The sequence below is a fragment of the Canis aureus genome, chromosome 2, assembly GCF_053574225.1.
Source record: "Canis aureus isolate CA01 chromosome 2, VMU_Caureus_v.1.0, whole genome shotgun sequence".
In the NCBI taxonomy this organism is placed as follows: domain Eukaryota; kingdom Metazoa; phylum Chordata; class Mammalia; order Carnivora; family Canidae; genus Canis; species Canis aureus.
Genome location: NC_135612.1, coordinates 72,857,861 through 72,880,190, shown reverse-complemented (window position 1 = coordinate 72,880,190; position 22,330 = coordinate 72,857,861). Strand labels below are relative to the sequence as shown.

At 40.9% G+C, this 22,330-nt stretch overlaps 2 long non-coding RNA genes across 3 annotated transcripts in view; one reads left to right on the top strand and one right to left on the bottom strand.

Moving 5' to 3' along the window:
• Positions 1-252: 252 nt before the first annotated feature.
• On the top strand, positions 253-22,207 carry LOC144301785 (uncharacterized). The gene is made up of 2 exons (XR_013368654.1): positions 253-1,197; positions 22,026-22,207. It is a non-coding gene; the product is annotated as an uncharacterized LOC144301785 (long non-coding RNA).
• The window catches only part of LOC144301769 (uncharacterized), a 116,059-nt gene continuing 99,268 nt past the window's right edge, over positions 5,540-22,330 (bottom strand). The window contains exons 4-6 of one of the 2 annotated variants that reach the window (XR_013368608.1): positions 16,964-17,067; positions 12,722-12,878; positions 5,540-5,760 (exon numbers count right to left, since the gene is read on the bottom strand). This is a non-coding gene — a long non-coding RNA (uncharacterized LOC144301769). The remainder of the gene's footprint in view (positions 5,761-12,721; positions 12,879-16,963; positions 17,068-22,330) is intronic. The other variant, XR_013368610.1, reaches the window with a different exon arrangement.

Genomic DNA, 22,330 nt, shown 5'->3' with positions numbered 1-22,330 from the left:
TGGGTAATGTGAGTCCTGTGAAGAAACATAAAGCAGAATGAGGAGCAAGTGACAGGCGGGGAACATGGTTGTGTTAAAGTTGTTCAGGGAAAGACACTCCAGTAAGACGTCATTTGAGCAGTGATCAGAATTAAGACAAGAGGAACAAGGGACAAGAGGAAGAATGTTCTAGGCCAGGGGGAACAGAAATGCAATGGCCCTGAGGCAGTGTAGGGCGTGGCACATTCAAGAGAATGCCCAGGGGCCCTGTGCTCGGAGAGGGGAGAGCTGGAAAGAGGAAGGCAAGGTCACACAGGTTGCTGGGCCCAGCTCCTGGTGGAAACTGCTCTTCAAAACGCCTCCTTTTTAAACGGACGTGTCTTTATCAAGCTAATATTTACAGAGCCAGGCCTTGGGGAGAGGGTTGTGTTGAAAGCCACTGTGTATGCGTGTTTCAATATGTTAACAAGTGCCACAGGATTTGCTTTTTCTTCCCCTAACTGCTTCTTGCTGTTAGAATGTTAATCTGGCTAAATCCATTCAGCTTCAGACGTTTGGAAATCAGTCACCTAGTGCTTGAGGCCGGAACAGGAGACCCACTTACACATCTCAAGCAAAGCAGGTGAGGGGAGGGCACTCCCTCGGATCCAGATCGGTGCAGAAACCAAAGCGATTGTTCAGCCAAAGTTTCAGGTTGGTTTCTAAAAATAAGGATCTGACTCACCCTTTCCTCAAGCGGAGAAAGCTTTATTCCTTTTCCCTCCGCAGCTCCTGGTTGGTTAACTCATGTCTTAGCAGCTGCGTGGGCAGGTTGTCATAGGTGGTGTGGCAGGGAGGGAGAAAAGTGAACTGGCTCTGAAGTCAGATCTAAGTCAAATCCTCCCTCGCCGAGAGAGAGAGAGAGAGAGAGAGAGAGAGAGAGAGAGAGATTGAGAGTTTTAACCAATTTACTTCTTTGAGTTTCAGTTTCCTCCTGTAAGAGGGGGGCATTAACACTGGATTCGTTTTTCTGCTGCTGCGTAACACATCAGCACACATCTAGAGGATTGGAACAACACCCATTATTACCTCACAGCTGTGCAGGTCAGAAGTCCCAGATGGCGTAACTGAGTCAGAGCCTCCCAGGCTGGAATCCGGTATCTCGGCTGTGCTCTCACCGAGAGCTCAGGCCCCCTTCTACGTGCATTCCTGTTCTTGGCAGAACTCAGTTCCTTGCAGGTAGTTGTCAGACTGAGGTCCCTGTTTCCTTGCTGGCTGTCAGCCCGGGGGTCCCCCTCAGCTCTCTCAGACTGCCCACAGATTTCTCTTCCTTCCATCTTCAAACCAGGGCCTACGCATCAGGTCTTTCTCACATTTGGGGTGTCTGGGACTTCTGCTCTCGACCGTTTAAGGGATCTCTGCTTTTCAGAGCTCGTGTATTCAGGTCAGGCCCACCCAAATAATCTCCATTTCTTAAGGTCACCTGTGCCATATAACATGCTATCATCCACCAGAGTGAAAGCGCATCACATTCACAGGTGCCAAGGATCAGGGCAAGACACCTTTGAGGGTCATCTTAAAATCTTTGCCTACAACAAATGCCTTCCTCAGAAAACTTCCTTGAGAATGAGAGATAATGTATATGTGTAAAATAGTAGACAATTAACCTTGCCACTGTTACACATAAGGACCCCTTTGGAGGAAGTTACAGTATAGGTAAGTTTCTCAGCTGAGTGAATCAAGTAGAAGACAAAACTATACTGTCTATGGTACATATTATTATCTTTCTCATATTTATAAATGTTAAAATAGTACTTTGAACATAATAAGTGTCTTTATCAAGCTAATATTTACAGAGCCAGGCCTTGGAGAGAGGGTTGTGTTGAAAGCAACTGTGTATGTGTGTTTCAATATGTTAACAAGTGCCACAGGATTTGCTTTTTCTTCCCCTAACTGCTTCTTGCGGTACTTTGAACATAATAAGTGATCTCTGTTTTTTAGAGAAAGAGAACATGCTCTTGCTAGCAGGGGGATAAAGTGGTAAGGGACAGAAGGAGAGAATCTTTTTTTTTTTTTTTTTAAGATTTTTAATTTATTTACTCATGAGAGACACCTCCCCACCCCCCCCCCCACACACACACACCCAGAGACACAGGCTCCATGCTGGGAGCCTGACATAGGACTCAATCCTGGGCCTCCAGGGTCAGGCCATGGGCTGAAGGTGGCGCTAAACCGCTGAGCCACCCTGGCTGCCCGAGAGAGAATCTTAAGCAGGCTCCCTGCTCGGGGAAGAGCCTGACCCAGGACGCAGGGCTCAATCTCACAACCTGAGATCATGACCCGAGCTAAAATCAAGAGTTGAACACTTAATGGACCGAGCCACCCAGGTGCTGCAAGTGATCTCTGTTTTAATTGGAGCATTGATTTGATGACTTGATTTGGAAATACTATTTGATCTAATTTAACAAAGAGAGATTGAGTTTCTCCTTTTTCTTCTGAGTGCATTACATCTCTCTGCTTTATCAACTCATTTTGGCAAAGCTGTTACCCTTCCTCTTCCTTCTCGTGCACTTTGTGGTGAGTTTATCACCATAGGACCATAAGCTCAGGCTTTTATAGTATAGATACCAGCTGAATTCTGGGAGTTGGCTGAAGTCACTTTAAAATAGGGAAGGAGGGGGATCCCTGGGTGGCGCAGCGGTTTGGTGCCTGCCTTTGGCCCAGGGCGCGGTCCTGGAGACCTGGGATCTAATCCCATGTCGGGCTCCTGGTGCATGGAGCCTGCTTCTCCCTCTGCCTGTGTCTCTGCCCCTCTCTCTCTCTCTCTCTCTCTCTCTCTGTGTGACTATCATAAATAAATAAAAATTTAAAAATAAAATAGGGAAGGAGGGCAGCCCCGGTGGCGCAGCGGTTTCGTGCCGTCTGCAGCCTGGGGTGTGATCCTGGAGACCCGGGATCGAGTCCCACATCGGGCTTCCTGCATGGGGCCTGCTTCTCCCTCTGCCTGTGTCTCTGCCTCTCTCTCGCTCTCTCTGAATGAATAAATAAATAAATCTTTAAAAATAAATAAATAAATAAAATAGGGAAGGAATGGCCTCTGCACATCACATCCACAATGAATTCATTTCAGCTATGACTATTTTGGTTGACTATATTAAAGACAACCAAGGCATGGTTTTCACACTGATGACATCACATAGTTTTCACACCATGACATCATAAGGCACAAGGCAGCATCTTTTATAAAGAGCGTAAGTCCTAGAGCCACACTGCTAGGATTCAAATCCTGTCTCTGACATTTGCTTTCTATGTGGCCTTGGGCAAGTTACTTAATCTCTCTGTGCTTAGTTTTCTCATCTGTAAAACATCATTTACTTCATAGGGTTGTGGTGAAGATTGAATTAAATATTTATAAAGTGCTCACAACAGGGCCTGGTGCGGAGAAGTACTTACTATATGAAGTGTTTGCTAAGCAAATACATTTGGCCCATCTCCACTTTCATCAGAGCTACTAAGAAGTAGCAAAAGTGAGTTACTTAAAGGCTTCTTTCTTCTTCCCCGGCCTAACCTACTCTCTTATAAGACTGGCATGGATTTTTCAAATTGTGTTTTATTTATTTACTTACCGAATTAGCAAAATTTGCATATCTACAAAACTTAAAAGAATGCAAAAAAGAGAAACAGTAAAACGTTTTTCTTCTATCCTAGGTATCCGTACACTGAGCTCCCTGAAGCAGAGCTAGGCTCTCATGTATCTTCCTGAGATAGTCTATACATAAACTATAGTATAAATGCTTCTATGATAATATGTTATACAGACATTTTTCAGATATGTTTTTTTTTTTTTTTTTTTTTCCTTTTTTTTTTTTTTTTTTTTTTTAATTGGTGTTCAATTTACTAACATACAGAATAACACCCAGTGCCCGTCACCCATTCACTCCCACCCCCCGCCCTCCTCCCCTTCTACCACCCCTAGTTCGTTTCCCAGAGTTAGCAGTCTTTATGTTCTGTCTCCCTTTCTGATATTTCCCACACATTTCTTCTCCCTTCCCTTATTTTCCCTTTCACTATTATTTATATTCCCCAAATGAATGAGAACATATAATGTTTGTCCTTCTCCGACTGACTTACTTCACTCAGCATAATACCCTCCAGTTCCATCCACGTTGAAGCAAATGGTGGGTATTTGTCATTTCTAATAGCTGAGTAATATTCCATTGTATACATAAACCACATCTTCTTTATCCATTCATCTTTCGTTGGACACCGAGGCTCCTTCCACAGTTTGGCTATCGTGGCCATTGCTGCTAGAAACATCGGGGTGCAGGTGTCCCAGCGTTTCATTGCATTTGTATCTTTGGGGTAAATCCCCAACAGTGCAATTGCTGGGTCGTAGGGCAGGTATATTTTTAACTGTTTGAGGAACCTCCACACAGTTTTCCACAGTGGCTGCACCAGTTCACATTCCCACCAACAGTGTAAGAGGGTTCCCTTTTCTCCACATCCTCTCCAACATTTGTTGTTTCCTGCCTTGTTAATTTTTCCCATTCTCACTGGTGTGAGGTGGTATCTCATTGTGGTTTTGATTTGTATTTCCCTGATGGCAAGTGATGCAGAGCATTTTCTCATGTGCATGTTGGCCATGTCTATGTCTTCTTCTGTGAGATTTCTGTTCATGTCTTTTGCCCATTTCATGATTGGATTGTTTGTTTCTTTGGTGTTGAGTTTAATAAGTTCTTTATAGATCTTGGAAACTAGCCCTTTATCTGATATGTCATTTGCAAATATCTTCTCCCATTCTGTAGGTTGTCTTTGAGTTTTGTTGACTGTATCCTTTGCTGTGCAAAAGCTTCTTATCTTGATGAAGTCCCAATAGTTCATTTTTGCTTTTGTTTCTTTTGCCTTCGTGGATGTATCTTGCAAGAAGTTACTATGGCCGAGTTCAAAAAGGGTGTTGCCTGTGTTCTTCTCTAGGATTTTGATGGAATCTTGCCTCACATTTAGATCTTTCATCCATTTTGAGTTTATCTTTGTGTATGGTGAAAGAGAGTGGTCTAGTTTCATTCTTCTGCATGTGGATGTCCAATTTTCCCAGCACCATTTATTGAAGAGACTGTCTTTCTTCCAATGGATAGTCTTTCCTCCTTTATCGAATATTAGTTGCCCATAAAGTTCAGGGTCCACTTCTGGATTCTCTATTCTGTTCCACTGATCTATGTGTCTGTTTTTGTGCCAGTACCACACTGTCTTGATGACCACAGCTTTGTAGTACAACCTGAAATCTGGCATTGTGATGCCCCCAGATATGGTTTTCTTTTTTAAAATTCCCCTGGCTATTCGGGGTCTTTTCTGATTCCACACAAATCTTAAAATAATTTGTTCTAACTCTCTGAAGAAAGTCCATGGTATTTTGATAGGGATTGCATTAAACGTGTATATTGCCCTGGGTAACATTGACATTTTCACAATATTAATTCTGCCAATCCATGAGCATGGAATATTTTTCCATCTCTTTGTGTCTTCCTCAATTTCTTTCAGAAGTGTTCTATAGTTTTGAGGGTATAGATCCTTTACATCAGATATGTTTTTAACACAGATGATAATACTGTATTCTGTTCAGAACCTTGCCATTCAGCAGTGTCTTGTGGAGATCCTTCCATATTAGCACATAAGGAGCTGCCTCATTCTTTTGATGACAGTAGAGTATTCCACTGGAAGGGTACACCATATTGATTCAACTAGTCTTCTGTTCAACCAGTCCTCTGTTGAGTCCTCTGATGAACATTTCATTTTCAAACTTTTCTATTATAAATAATACTGTGATTAATACCTTTGTACATATGTCATTCTGCACATCAGATATACAGGATATCTGAAGGATAAATTTCTAGAGGTGGAATTGCTTGGCTAAAAAGTATGTGCAAAAAAAGCATATGCAGTGTTGACATCTATTGCCAAGTTGTCTTCCATGGCAGTTGGACCAATTTAAATATCTTTCTACAGTATATGAGTGCCTGTTTTCCCAATCCTTTCACCAAAAGAATGTGTTATTCTAAAGTTTTTATTTTTCTTAATTTTTAAAAATTTTTAATTTTTTAAATTTATTCATGAGGACACAGAGAAAGGCAGAGGGAGAAGCTGGCTCCCTGCAGGGACCCCAATGGGGGACTCAATCCCAGGACCCAGGGATCATGACCTGAGCCAAAGGCAGACACTCAACCACTGAACCACCCAGGCGTCCCTAAAGTATTTATCTTTGCTATGGACTTTAAGCTTGGCTTTGACACTCTGGTATCAATATGGTCATTCACATTTACTAGCAAATATAGCAGCATTTAGGGATGTTCTTATTTATAGTCATGGTAGTGCAGATAAATGGACCTCTAGAAACCAGGATTCTTTAAATTAAAGGCTAAATCTGGCTTCTGTCCTATTCTCTGTGGTAACAGGCTAGCTGTCCGTGCAATATTGCAAGGAATTTTTGAGGACATTCAGCTAAGAATGAAAATATCTGTTCTGGTTGCCTAGTGTGGATCCCCTAAGGTTCATGTGGGATTGGGACATGTAAATGGTAGAACATTTGCTATTTTTGATAATGGACTTCAGGCCCTCTCCTTCCAAAGATGGCTCTCAACAGATATAACAGAGCTCTTTGTGTTCAGAAGCTAGAGCAATGACAATACCAAATTGCTTGAGTATCACCTATCAACAGTGTGCAGAGTCAATCAGGAGAATGCTGACGTCAGTGAATCTCTATCTGCATTCAACAATATGGCACCTCTAGGACTAACTCTTTCCTGCTGAGAAGCAGCATGTGTCTCTGCCCAGGAGGGGCCAGTGGCTGCAAATATAGTTAGCTAGTGAAAGACATTTTCTTCCTTGGAATATTACTCAAAGCTACTCAATCCTGGTAATATGATACTGTACAATATTCATGTGATAATTAACAGTATGCAATACTATAAAGGTGATTTTATGTACCAAAATATGAGCAATTTTGTTAATTTGGGGACATAATTAGGGGGAAGGGAAACAACAAACCTAGATGAAACCACCTTTTTGGGGATACCTGGGTGGCTCAGCGGTTTGGTGCCTGCCTTTGGCCCAGGGTGCGATCCTGGAGTCCCAGGATTGAGTCCTGCATCAGGCTCCTGGCATGGAGCCTGCTTCTCCCTCTGCCTGTATCTCTGCCTCTCTCTCTCTCTCTCTATGTCTATCGTGAATAAATAAATAAAATCTTAAAAAAAACTTTTTTTTTTTTAAGTAATGAGATTTGAATTAAAGATCTTACATATTAGAATTATGTACAGCCATAGTTTAGGTCTTTTTGTACCTCAGCCTTGTCTGATAAGGACTTAGCAGTTTTTGGAAAATTTGTCTTTGAACTGAGATTCATATATTTGTTTTGAATCTCAGTCCAAGTTGGTTGGAAGTTTGCTAGAACTAGGTCTGAAAGTTTTTTCTTTCTTTTCCTTTATTTTCCAGTAAAAATGTGTTGATATTAATAAGGAGATTCCAATAAAGAAGAAAGTTGGGAACCACAGATCTAGAACTTTCTGATAATATAATGGGCCTCTTCGTGAGGTAATAGTAGTGACATCTAAAAGATTGATGGGCATGTATTTAAGGTAGAAAGCCATTGGTACCTGCTTAACATCTGGTGATGAGCAACTGCATTGGCTCAGGGGAGGTTTTGGGTGGCTATTCTTGCAGACACATTTATAACAATTGACCTCTCAATCTGACCCTACCATCCAGGGTAAGCTTTGAGTGGAGGATTCAGATAAGCCATTGTGGGGCTATTCAATCTATTTGAAAGGGTCTGTGCAACAGTTAAGTACTTCCTGTGAGGCTCTGTGTATTCTGGGAGGTTATTCTGACAGCACTTCCTTTTGAACACAGTTATAGTGTGTTGGTGGTGGAAGTAGCTACTACTCTGAAAGCAGACAGACTTTACCTTCCTATAGAAAAGGATCACTGGGATGTTGGCTTTGTCTGTTTTGCTGCTAACAAAGGTGGATCCTTGGAAGAAAGAGCAGATATCCTTGTAGCATCAAACTTGAAAGTCACTAGTGGTTGGATGGGAAGATTTCGATTTTATGATTTCTCTTGATATTGTAGTTTTAAATGATGATAGCTATTATGAATTGTGATCAATCTATATAAAAGGACTACCCTGGACTCTTTCAAAAAAGCAGTCTAAACGAGGGACCCCAGTGGTCCTCATGCAACATTGGTTCATTTTAACCAGTGCATCTATTTAATCAACATAAAAATCTCACATCCTGCTTTAAGATTATTTGAAATTTTGAGATAAATTATGCATTATCATTAAAAGTATATAAAGTCAATAATAATGTTAGAATATGGTATTAACAGCTACATGCCACCATTCCCTACTCGTACACTGCCCTCTGCTTAACCCACATGAGTCAGAGAAAAAAATACTCTCTGAATTTAGGAGCATTATTAACCAACCATAGAAACCACCCTGTATAGCTGTAATTCTAAGTCTCACCAAATTGCTGACTCCTTATGTTGGCATGCTCTTATGACATAATGCTTTTCAAGGATATTTTGAAGATGGATTTCCTTTATCTCTGGTCTTTTGTGCAAACAAAATTTCAACTTGGCCTAGTTGTTTGTCACAGAGGACTCCTAAATCCCAAACTAATCCAGTGGTTCCAGCTTTTGGTGTTTCAGACATTCTCTGAAACAATTACAGAATTCTTGGAAAAAACTTCTGTTTTCAGATAATGTTACTCAAAATGAAAATAGCCTTTCACCTGTTTATAAAATTGGAAAAGCTATTCAGATTTTAACTTGAAAATGCAAAGAAACTCAGTTGGAGAAATGTATGTCTCAACCAGACTAATAATTTATTTGCTTTTCAAGCTACCACAGAAAGACAGATGGAACATTGCCCATCATGAGGAGAGAACACATCCAATCCATCTCTGAAATCCTTTTTTTATTTTTTAAGAGCATGAGAGAGCACCCACAAGTTGGGGGGGGGGGGGGCGGCAGGTAGAAGGAGAGGGAGGAAGAATCTTGAGCAGGCTCTGCTCCATGCCTGGAGTGAAGCCTGACATGGGCCTCTGTCTCATGACCCTGAGGTCATGACCTGAGCCGAAATCAAGAGTCAGAGGTTTAACCCACTTAATCATCTAGGTGCCCCCAATCTCTGAAATCCTAATAATATCAGCAAATAATTCCACAGAGCCCATCATTTCTACTTCATTCATTCACTTCACTTGAAATAATAAAGAGCAATCATATCCCCTGGTCTATTATCTGAAACAAGTCTAGAAAATGGAAAACCAACAACTACAGTTTCAATCTGTATCCATCAACATTGGGAACACCTTGCTAATAAGATTCAATTTTGTTATATGATCTGATATTGCCTCTCTCTAAAGCACATGCTAATAATAAGCAATCCACATGTTCAGAGTGTTTGAGACACCACCACCCATGAAAGAAAGGACCTAAAAAAAAAAAAAGAAAAAAAAAAAAAAAGAAAGAAAGGACCTCAGAAACTATATTCCTTTTGTCCCCTTGGATCTGTTCAATTTGTTTCTTTGTAAAAATAAAAATGGACATTTCTGTCCAGTGACCATTATATGTTTAATTTGCCAGTCCCTCTTCACCCTGTGGCTAGCCAGGTTCTGCTGAAGGTGTTATGCACTTGAAAGAGGTGATTGCTTGACTACAACCCACCACAATTGAAAAAACAGCCTGTACTCTAGTCTTACTTTCACCTGGGAGCCTGTTTTCTTACGGACAGAATTCTGAACACTGGACAGGTCTCCCTGATAATGCCACAGACTATTTAAACCTAAAATGTCAGTGCAATTACCACCTTCCATAATATGTTTTCCAACCAATGTCTACATGGCTGTGCTATTGCTCACACTCTTTCTTTTGTGGAATTTTCACTTTCCTTTTTGGAAATCACCAACTCTGGCTGAAGCCATTTTTGTCTTGGTGTATGAGAAGAGAGCATATTTTTGGAGGTGTCCTTTTCCTTTCCCAGAACTATGTTTCCGCTCTTCTCTTTCCTCCCCTCTGCCAAGTACAGTCATCCTGCCTCCCAGATCTAAGGGCTAGTCCACGTAGGAGGTGCCACAGTTCTTTCTCAGAAGTCTTAAAGTTATGAGTCATGCCCTTCCTGAGAGCTACACTTATCTCTTCATTAGCCATGTTTTCTTTTTTCTGAAGACTTAACCTGTACAGACAGTTTTCTACATGAAGTCACTCTGGGTCCCTGGACTCCACTACACACGAGATACATACGCACGCCAGTTTATACCCGGATCTCAAGTATAGATCAAGTATAGATCTCAAGTATATATATACCCGGATCTCCTTTTTTTATGATCGCATGCCCTTCTCACCTCAACTTCTGCTCTGATTTTTTTAAAGATTTATTTATTTAATTTTTAGTGATAGGGAGAGGGGCATGGGGAGAGGGAGAAAGAGTCTTAAGCAGACTCTGTACTGAGCACAAGCCCGATGCAGGGCTAGATCTCCACCCTGAGATCACCACCTATGCCAAAACCAACCAAACCAAAGAGTCAGACACTTAACCAACTACACCACCCAGGCACTCTCTGATCTTTATAAGTCTTTGAAAATATATTTCTTAGGATTTTAGAGTTCTCTCATTTAGAAATTTTGCTATCGGATGCATCACCCTTGTAGAACCATGGTAGTTTGACAGCAGTGGGCAATATAAGTGTTGAAGAATTTATGATGGTCCACGGAAATCAGATCATGGACTCATAAAGGGAAAGCTTTGTTGGAAAAATTTCAGTCTCTACCTCTGTGATGGTTATGGATTTTATGATGGAAGTAGAGGTAAAAGTTTCTGAAAATTCCACAGAAAAAGGCTACTATTCTCACAAAGAGAGAAACAATAAAGAGCTCTCAAGAACACTGCTGATTAAAGGAATAGTAAAAAAATGCCATAGGAAAAGCAGCAATCCTTTCAGAAAAGTGACTGTAGGTATTCAAGGTTATGAAAACCACAATTTGTAAAAGAAAGTACAACCAGAAAATATAAATAAGCGATATGTTCCTGAGATGTTTTATCTATTGTGGTTTATCTCTTTCATTAGATCAAAAATATTGTCATATCAAGTATCTCAGGTAGTCAAAATGTCAAAAAATAAGCATTTTGTGCAACAGCTATTAACTCTACTTATTATATTATGCTACCACTGATGTGGTAACCATATTGCTGAATTTAGGGATCAGCAGTGAGATTTTCAGAATAAAAAATATTGAGTTACAAATTAGTTTGCACTGCTTTTATTTTGAGAAACTTTTTTCTATTTAGATTCTTTCATGTGTAAGAAGAAAAATTGGAAAGTTTCCCGTCTTGGTATGTCCCAATTAATGAATCATATTAGAAATAGAACTTCAAAAACCATTAATTTATTCATTTTTTCAATAAACAGACAGTAAGTATGTATTTGGCTCAAGCCAGGCACTGTGCTAGGCACTGGGGTTACAGATGAAGTGGGAACAGACCTTGCCATTGAGGGCCACAGTCTAATGAAAATAGATAAGCAAACAAAAAAATTGGTGCAAAACAGAGGACTGTAGTTAATTCTTACTAAATGTATCAGAGTAGATGAGTTTTGAGCTGTCTTCAAGGATGATAAACAGTTTGCTTGATGGGCAAGAGAAGAAAGGTACTCCAGGCAGAAGGAACAGGATTTGCAATGATACCAGAGTATAAGAAAAAGCATAGCAAGAACAGGCAACAAGAGTTGCTTAATGTGGCTGGATCCCAGGGGATCTCTGGGAGATGAGGCTGGAGGGGCAGGCAGGGTCCAGACTATGGAAGGTCTTGACCCCTGCTAGGGAATTTAGGCTTTATCAAAGTCAGGAGAAACGGAAGGGTTTTAAGTAAGGAAGTGAAACGGTCAGATTCACATTTTAGGAAGATGGCTTTGGTGGCAATGTAGTTAGAGTAAATGGGGCAGGATTGGAGACCAGTGATTAGGAGGTTACTACAAGGGTTTGGGCAAGAATGATGATTACTCACACATATTGAGTGCTAATCATGTGTCAAGCACTTGACATGTTAACTAATATATTTTTATTTGTATTTTTATTTTTTTTTAGATAGGGAAGGGATGGGCAGAGGGAGAGGGAGAGACAGAGAGAGAGAGAGAGAGAATATCTTAAGCAGGCTCCATGCCCAGTGCAGAGCCTAACATGGGGCTCTATCTCAAAACCCTGAGATCATGACCTGAGCCAAAATCAGGAGTTGGATGCTTAACCAACTGAGCCACCCAGGTGCCCCTTTATGTTATCTCATTTAATCCTCACATTGATCCTATAAGGTAATATATTAGGATGGGTTAGGTTATGCTGTGACAAGAAACAACCCCAAGGGATGCCTGGGTGGTTCAGTTGGTTAAGCGTCAGACTCTTGATTTTGACTCAGGTCATGATCTCAGGGTTTTGAGATTGAGTCCCACATCAGGCCCCATGCTCAGTGTGGAGTCTGCTTGAGATGATCTCTCCTCCCTCTGTCCCTTGCCTCCTCCCACTGTACCCCACTCTCTCTTTCTCTCTCTCTAAAATAAATGTTTAAGAAACAACCCCCAACTAATTAACCAACATTATTTAAAACAATAAAAATAAGTATTTGCTCATGCCACACGTCCCATGTAGGTTGGCCAGGGGGCAATGCTCCTCATAGTCACACAGAAACCCAGAGTAAAGGGAGTTTTATTTCAATACATACCTCATAACTTCGAGACGGGATCATCATAGCAGTAGGAAGTGAATGTGGCTTATTGTCTCTGGGCTCGGAAAGCTTCTGCCCAAGTGTCACAGAGCCATAGTCAACCCCATAGTCAACTCCTTTCCAGGGAGGCAAGGAAGTGCAATCCTACCATGTGCTCAAAAGGAGAATCAGGAGTGTTTATTTATTTATTTATTTATTTATTTATTTATTTTAAAGATTTATTTATTTTAGAGAGAGAGAAGGGTGTGCATGGGTGGAGAGAGTGACAGAGAGAGAAGCAGACTGCTTACCAAGCACGGAGCCTGATGTGAGGCTCAATCCCCAAACCCTGAGACCATGATGTAGGCCCAAATCAAGAGTCAGATGCTTAATTGACTAAGCCACCCAGGCACCTAAGAATCAGGAATATTTAGACACTAGCACTAGCTACTATCATATCCTAGTTCTGAGTAGGAAGTAAAACCACACATTTCTGACCTCCTTTTAATGTGACTGTGTGACCTAATGTAGCCAATGAAATGGTGGAAGCTTTCAGAATTAGTGGTCTTTAAGAACTAAGAACTAGAATATAATTTGTCAGATTCTTGGCTTTTCCTCTGCCATGGTGACTGGCAGTATTCCAAATGGTGGTGCTTCTTTAGTCTGGATTCCAGAATAACAATAGATAGCAGAGCCCCATTGACTTCCAGTGGGCATGTAATATGAGGTGCAGTTGTTGGTCACTGAGGTTAGAAGGATATTTGTAACTGTAGCATTCTTAAAAGTCTCCACAAATAAGTTTTTAAAAAATTATTATTCCCATTTTACAGATCAAGAAACTGAGATTCAGAAAAGTCAAAGAATGTGCCCAAAGTTGCACCTAATAGGTGGCATAAAGCCAAAATTCAAACCCAGGCAATCTGACTCCTGAAACTGAGCTTCAAACTAGAGCTAGCAAGAGCCTGACTTAAAGCAGCAACAGTGGAGATGAACAGTGGGACTAGTTTAATGACATTTAAAAAGTAGTATCAAGATCTCCTGGATGATGATACCAGGATGGGGGAAAAACAGGTGTCTAGAATGATTCTGTTTTCTGACGTGGAAAAGGAAAGAGATGGTGACCAGTAATTCAAATGGAGAAGAGAATGGAGTGAGAAGGTATTAAATCTGGAATTAGACTCTTTTAGCACTTCACATTGTCTTCTGTTCTCTCTGGTTTCTCATAGCAGTTTGATTATTTCCACATATTGTTGCCCTATATGTTATGTGTTATTTTTCTCTGACTGCTTTCAAATTTTTCTCTTTATTTTATTTTTTTTATTTTCTAGCAATCTGACAATGGTGGACCTAGGTATGTTTTTCTTCATATTTATATTGCCTAGGGCTCACTTTTTGGATTTGTGAAGTTGATATTTTCGTCAGATTTGCGATGTTGACCATTATTTCTTTGATTATTTTCTGTTCTATTCTTACTGTCTTCTCCTTTGGGACACCAATTACATCATGTCTGATACTGTATCACAGGTCTCTGAGGATCTATTCATTTTTCTTCAGGGTTTTTTTTCTGTTCTTCACATTGTATAATTTTTATCAATTGAACGTTATTTTTTTAAAGATTTTATTTATTTATTTATTCATGAGAGACAGAGAGGAAGAGACACAGGCAGAGGGAGAAGCAGGCTCCATGCAGGGAGCCCGATGTGGGACTCGATCCCTGGTCCCCAGGATCATACCCCGGGCCGAAGGTGGTGCTAAACCGCTGGGCCACCAGGGCTGCCCTCAATTGAACTTTAGAGGATTCTTCTGGAATTTTCCTTCTCCTGTTAAAACCCTTAGAGGATTTATTTATTTATTTATTTATTTATTTATTTATTTATTTATTTATTATTGTTATTATTTTTTTAATATTTTATTTTATTTATTAATGAGAGACACACAGAGAGAGATACACACAGGCAGAAGGAGAAACAGGGTCCTTGCAGGGAGCCTGATGCAGGACTCAATCCCAGGACCCCAGGATCATGACTTGAGCCAAAGTCAGATCAACCACTGAGCCACCCAGGGGCCCCAAGAATTTTGTTATTTTATTTTGAAAGTTTCAAGAATTTGCATTTGCTTATTTTTGTATAGTTTATATTTTTCTTCTGAGATTCCTTATCCCCTATTTACCCTATTTATTTACTCATTAAGATCACACTTTCCTTTATTTTGAACACATTTGCCTTTAATTCGTTGAAAATACAATAGCTGCCTTAATGTCTTTGTTTACTAAATCTAGTATCTGAGTAATTTTAGGGTCAGTTTCTAATGTCTACTTTTGTTTTCTTATTTTTGCGCTTGTATAATAATTTTTCATGGTAACACCAGAGGATAAAGGTGATAAATTATAGAAATTTTAGACTCTGGATTCTGTTGTCTTCCTTTGAAAAATTTTAGTTTTTGTTCTAATAGGCAGTTAATCATTGGTTGCTCTATAGAGCTCTATCTTGCCCTATAGATATGGCCTGTGTGCTGCTCCCCCGGCCCCAGTGCACCGTCTGCCCTGTGAACTCCCCCCACCGGGCCCCTCTTACCCCACGCATGTCTGCTCCCCTCATTCTGTAGCGTTTGTACATAATAAAACAATGAAGTGGAAAAAAATTTTAGTTTGAAAAATTTTAGTTTTTGTTCTAGTAGGCAGTTAATCATTGGTTGCTCACTTTGAACTTACGCAGGTTTTTCTTTTTTTTTTCCACTTTGTTAGAGTAGATCTTCAGAAAAGCTCCTCTAATTTAGTGTGCTCAATCTTCAAACCATTTCCCCTGTGGATCTTGTCAAGGCTTAGTTTTAGGCATAACTAGGGCAGACCTAGGACAATAGGTCTTCCTCCAAGACAGTGACTCTTGAACTGTAGCATGTATCAGAATCATCTAAAGAGCTCATTAAAACACATTTCTGGGCTCCTTCCTCCAAGTTTCTGATCCAGTAGATCAGAGGTGGGGGCCTCAGAATTTGCATTTCCAGCAGCATGTCTAACAAACTTTCAGGTGCTGCTGCTGGTGGTTGAGGAACAATTATCCAAGAACTATTGCTCTAGAATATGGTCCTTATTTTTTTTTTAATTTTTATTTATTTTTTATGATAGTCACAGAGAGAGAGAGAGGCAGAGACATAGGCAGAGGGAGAAGCAGGCTCCATGCACTGGGAGCCCGACGTGGGATTCGATCCTGGGTCTCCAGGATCGCGCCCTGGGCCAAAGGCAGGCGCCAAACCGCTGCGCCACCCAGGGATCCCAAGTCCTTATTTTTAAAACATGTTTTTTCTAGTGTCCTAGCTGGATGCCTAAGGTGTTATTAACAAAATATTAATATGGCTTTCCAGTTAGGCTGAGCCAAAACTCTGATCACCTCTATTACTGCTTGAACTCTAATATCCCTGCTCACTCTTCAACCCCATAGAAGTCGGAAGAGGTTATACAAAATCATAAAAGTGGAGGATCAAAGATAGAATCTTGGGGGCACTGCCAATTTTTCATGGGTGGATGAAAGAGGCATATAAGGAGTGATCCAAGAAGCAGAAGAGCCCTATCCTGGAAGTCAATGGAGAAAAATTCTAAAAAAATATCTTGAATTCTTACTGTGTCTCCTCCACGTGCTAAGAGGTTCACAGAAAAAAAAATTAATATATTTCAAGCAACCCAATAATATAGTACTATTATCAATCCCATTTTATAGATGAGGATGAAGATGAAGAACCTGACCGGTTAAGTAACTTGCATGATGTCGTGCAGCTGGTAAGTGGCAAAACAGGACTTGAATCCGGGAATTCGGGCTCCAATACTCAGAATCCCCACAATGTGCTGCCTCATTGCAAAAATAGGAGACGATGACAAATGCCATCAGGCTGCCCAGGACAGAAAAGTGCCCATGGGATTAGGTACTAGGGCCACCAGTGAGCTCAGCAAGAGCTCACTGTAGTAAACAGTAGGTGCTAATTAACTGTTCAATTTTATCAGTTCCTGGGCTTAACCCTTTGTTTGAGCCAGCAGAGTACCACACACGTGGCATCTCCCAGCCCCTGCTTGCCTTATCTTCCTCCTCAGAAACCTAGGTTTTTGCTCAGCAAAAGGAAACTCACTCCCCAACTGCATTCAGGGAAGGGAAGATCTGTGCTTCAAGCTCCTAGGGGAGTGAAGAGAAGTGGGAGGTAACTACTTATAACTCACTAACTGTGCCCAGGCACAGATTTACATGCATTGGAACATATCATCAACTCAATTACCTATGCTCAGATTAGCCTTAGCAAGTCTTTAAGCTCTCACAGCTGTCTTCAGGTGTTCAGGGGATTATTATGAGGAGATGTTGATCAGCTGTTCTCCATGGCTCCTGGGGGCAGAACAAAAGAAAAGAGGCTTAAATGTCAGCAAGGGATTTAGATGTAAGTGAGAACTCTGTGAGGCAGGGAGGTCCTGTGTACCCAAGCAAGGGTTTCCAGCCTTTCTGTCGTATTTAGCCTAAATATTCCCTTCCCCACCACACTGCCTCTTCGTTTTCTGACAAAAGAGACAAAAACAATAACAGCAAGTTCTTATGTAGTTCTTACTTCATGTCAGGCACTGTTATGGAGGTTTTTACTCATAGTCACTCTTCCAATATTCACCACAACACGATGAGATAAGTACTATTGCTGTCCCCATTTTATAGGTATGAAAACTGAGATACAGGGTGAATAACTTGCCAAAGGTCACATAGCCAATAAATGGTAGAGCCAATATTTGAAGCTTTATCCCTAAGTCCACCCTCTGAACCACTACCCTGTACTGTTAATCTGTATGTGTGGCACTAGAACAGAATTTAATATCAGGCAAAATAAGGGAGAAATTCTAGCTGGCAATTTGGCATGGAGGCTGTTGCAGATTGTTTACAAAATGACCCTAAGTGATCCACTCCTTGACTTTATGCCTATGTATAGTCCTCTTCCACACTGAATCCGTGCCATTCCAGTGACTGGCTTGGCCAACAGCATGTGATGGAAACAACTTTCTGAGACTTCATACTCAGGCCTTAAGAGGTCTGGAGCTTCTACTTTCTCTGTCAGAACCCAGCTGCCTTGTAAAGGACACTCTGTCTACCTGTAGAGAGGACACATGTAGAGAGAAGACTTGGAGGCTGAGAGGCCATGTGGAGAACAACAGAGGCACCTCAGCTAAGAGCCAGAACCAAAGTGGTAAATGAAGCCATCTTAGATCCTCTACTCCCAGCTGGATTGTCCCAGGAGACACCACACAGGCCAAGATGGGGTGAACTTGCTGAGCCCTGTGCAAATCCTAACTCTAAAAGGGTTGTGGTTTTATTTTTTAAAAGATTTATTTATTTATTTATTTATTTATTTGAGAGGGATTGAGAGCACAGTGAGAGAAAGAGCATGAGTGGGAGTGGGGGGCGACAGAGGGAGAAGGAAAGGCAGCTGATCAGGGAGCCTGATGATGCGGGGCTCCATCCCAGGACCCCAGGACCATGACCTGAGCCGAAGTCAGACACTTAACCAATTTAGCCATCCAGGAGCCTCAAGGGTTATGGTTTTAAGTCACTATTTCCTTTTTATTGTGGTGAAACACACATAACATAAAATTTATAATTTTAACCATTTTTAAGGGTATAGTTCTATGGCACTAAGTGGATTTGCATTGATGTGCCATCATCACACCATCCCATCTATCTCCAGGAATTTTTAATCATCTCAGACTGAAACTCTGTCCCCATCAAACACTGTTCCTTCCCGCCCCTGGTAACCACTATCCTACTTTCTGTCTCTATGAATTTAAGTCAATAGGTTCTAAGGTAGCACCATATAACTTCATAGAGATGCTGACAGATTTAATAATCTGCTTTTAGAACATATTAATGTGTTTCTTAGTTTATTAAATACCAGAGAGTTATATAAGTATCAGGAACCCTCCCAGAGCTTCAGTTTGCTGTGTCATTTGTACCTGTAATTCTTTTTTTTTTTTTTTAATTTTTGTTTATTTATTTATGATAGTCACAGAGAGAGAGAGAGAGAGAGAGAGAGAGAGGCAGAGACATAGGCAGAGGGAGAAGCAGGCTCCATGCACCGGGAGCCCGATGTGGGATTCGATCCCAGGTCTCTAGGATCGCGCCCTGGGCCAAAGGCAGGCGCCAAACCGCTGCGCCACCCAGGGATCCCTGTACCTGTAATTCTAATGGTGTCGTGGCCTATAGTGTTACAGGTAAAATTATAATTATACCTAACATTTACTTTGAAGTTGAGAAGGCAGTTTCACACTTAATGTATCACTTGCCTTTCACAATAGCCTTGGAGGTAGAATTAATTTTTTCCCTTTTATAGATCAGGAGATTGAGGATCAAAGGTTTTAAGTGATTTGGTCAAGGTCATAGCATTGATAGAACAGGTTGGTCTGCAACCATCACGCCTGCTGGGTAAGGGAGATGGGGGGCGAGGTATCCAAAAGATAATTCAGCAGTTTGAAAAAGGAGACACAAGCCTGTTCCTCAAACCACAGCTGCTTGCCTAGGACACACCCATGGATATGCCCACAGGAGAATCCTTTGATCATGCTGACTACCAACCAAGATGGCACCCAATGAAATGTTTTATAGGGTGTGGCTGGGTCTATTTTAAGAAACAAATATGTTCGGCTGTAGTTTGGGCAGGAATAGCATGACGAGGCAAGCCAGGGACATCCCCATTGAGTAAAGCCACAGAATCATGCCCATTCATAAATCAATTCAGTGGGTCACAAACAATATATTTTTTAAATAAAATAGAACAGAATTCATTGAAGTAGTAAGGACAAGTATTTTTCTGAGGAATTTATTTCAGTAATATTATATACATATACTTGTATCTTCGTAGTCATGTTATTTGGGATTTGGGTCACAATATCAAATCTATTTCCTACCATGGTGTGAATGCTTGAAAACCACTGCCCCACCCCAATTCTTCCTCAAAGTTCAGAAGCATTCTGCAGTCTCTAGTGGAAGTATAGCCCGTCTACCTGCACTGGCCTTGTGCAAACAGTAGAAAAGAGACAGATGCCATTTTAGCACAAGGACAACACTCCAGAGGCTGGTTTGGAATGGCTGAAATTGTCATTTGTAAAATTTTGCTCAAGTGCCCAAGGTGATTTTATGACATGGAGATGTAGTGATAGGATTCTAAAAGCAATGGATTAGTCAGGGAAACCGAGCTTCCACCCCCTTGTTCTCCTTCAAACACCTTTAATTCCTTGAGATTTTCTCGGCTTCATTCCCTCATCTCTAGCAAGAGGAATGATCAGACCAAATTATCTTTGGGGAAAGTTTTCAACCAAGAGAAGGAGTGCTGATAAGATTTAGGCTGCTGTCTACTCATTTTCCCAAGGAGGGGCACTGGGATAGGGAATGCAGATGGAAAGTCTGTCTCTCTTTTTTTTTTTAAAGTGAGTCCAGTTTTTTGTTTATATGTTTCCCAACATGGATAAGGATAGACAAACACTCTTTGAAAGATAACTAATGTACATTTCTGGTTTGAGGCTGAAGACTTACCTTGAGTACCCCATCCAGGTCCAGGTGCCTACAATCGTGAAACTTACATCATTTTAGTTTCATGAATTAAACAATAAACTATAATTGTCTAGGTCCAGGGTATGATGGTAAAGTCATAGCATCTCGGTCACATATTAAATTTCCTCCCTGTTATTAAGCCATGTACATAAGAAGGCAGTTGAAATTCCTTAAGAGGTAAAAGCACATGAGTGTGGCGATTCTTTCCCGAGTTGAGAAAACATGAATTTCTTGGTGGCTGGATTTTGATCCTAGAGCCAATGCCGAGGGAGGGCCTGGGTCAGTGACCACTGGAAGTTCCTGGATGTTAAGAAAGGCTCCATAGCAGAAAAGAAAGCCCAGACATTGCCAACAACCATTGTATAAAAAGAAAAATGAGTCGTTGAGTCTCAGCAATAACGACTCTGCTTCTGCCAGTGTCAGCAGGGAGACAGGTGCAGAGAGCTCTGAAGAGCCCTTCCAAACCCTTACACGTGACCCAAAAAATGCCCCAGAAGCCCAAGCTCCTTGACATGCTGAGCTGAATCTGGAGTGTTTCCAGCTATATTCAAATGGGTCTGGGAATGACATGGGAACTTAGCAGCTTTGCTTGCAACTTAGGAGTAGAAATTGTTTTTCATCAGACAGAAAATATCCTTGTCTATTTGAATTTCAAACAAAGTAATGGTGTTTGGGGACTGCTATAAGAAAATTCATTCTCATTGGGGAAACTCCGCGTCTTTGTACAATTTAGGGAGAGAGAAAGGAATTGTTCAAACTGCTTCATTTCTATTTTCTCATGGTATAGAAAAGTTTATGTGATTTAATGCCTTTTTTTCATGATAATTTTTGAGGAATATATTCAAACAAGATGCCATTTAGTAGACTTGAATATTGCCTAACTCTCTGGAATGACAAAAAGCACAGATCGGCACAAATCGAAGAGGAAAGTAAGAAAAGATTTATTCAAGGGCAGTGAATTATATTATTAGGCCAGTGACTCCCTTCCACCCACCCCCCAAACTAACCCCATGCCCAGCTTATCTGAGTAAACCAAAGGAAATTTAATCTTAGCCTCTACTATATATTCAGTACATTCCGGCTGACATTTCAGACCCTGTTAGAAATCTGGTTGGCTTCCAAGCACATGCAATACTAGAATGAAGAAATAGTATAGATAGCTATCTCATTTTTCTTTCTCTCTGAAACATTGACAATGATTCTTTGTAGAATGTCTCAGGACATTCAAGGAAGTTATCCATAAACATTTTGCAGAAATCTGTCAAGAGCTGATTATTGCAACTTATATTATATGGATACTTCATTCCACAGGCTTCATGTGTTGCAAGATTAAAACATGCAGGGAAGACAATGGAGGCTATAGGCTGCCAAACACATGAACAACCAGTAGTCAAGAGGCAGGTTTGAAGTGTGGTATTTTCAGCTCGAGAGGACAGAATGGTGACCTTAGATGACACAGGCAGAACCACCAGACACACACCAATCCCTTCCCAAACACACCACACATTAACCAATAAAATGGGCGAAACCCGTAACTCCATCTGGTTCCTCAGAAATCCTTACAAATGTGCCAGTTTCTGTGGGATATGCCACATGAGAGTTCCCTGCTGGGCAAATAGGAGTATCACAGACACTTGAAATTCATACATAAACTCCAAGCCTATATTTCAGCAACTTAGTTTTCCTCCTCCATTAGCAGTTGCAACCAATGCCTCCACTGTAGGCAGGACTCCACCCTTGTCCCTGTCCCCATCCTACAGAGTCATGAAGTCTGTGAATAAAGACGCCAAGGCTAGTGGCCCAGTCCCAAACTGAATGATCGCCCTTTGGAAAGTGAACCCTGGAGTGCAATAAGAAGGCTTCGCTGCAGTGTCACACAGCACGGCAGGTTTGCCTGCTTCTCAGAATCAACAAACCACGGCAATGTGAGATGTTTTACTTGGTAAGTCTCAAGTCCTTTTACTGTGTGGGAGAGACATCTAGATCATTTCATTCTACTTGCTATAGTGTTTTGTTTTTTTGTTTGTTTGTTTGTTTGTTTTTTTAAGATTTTATTTTTAAATAA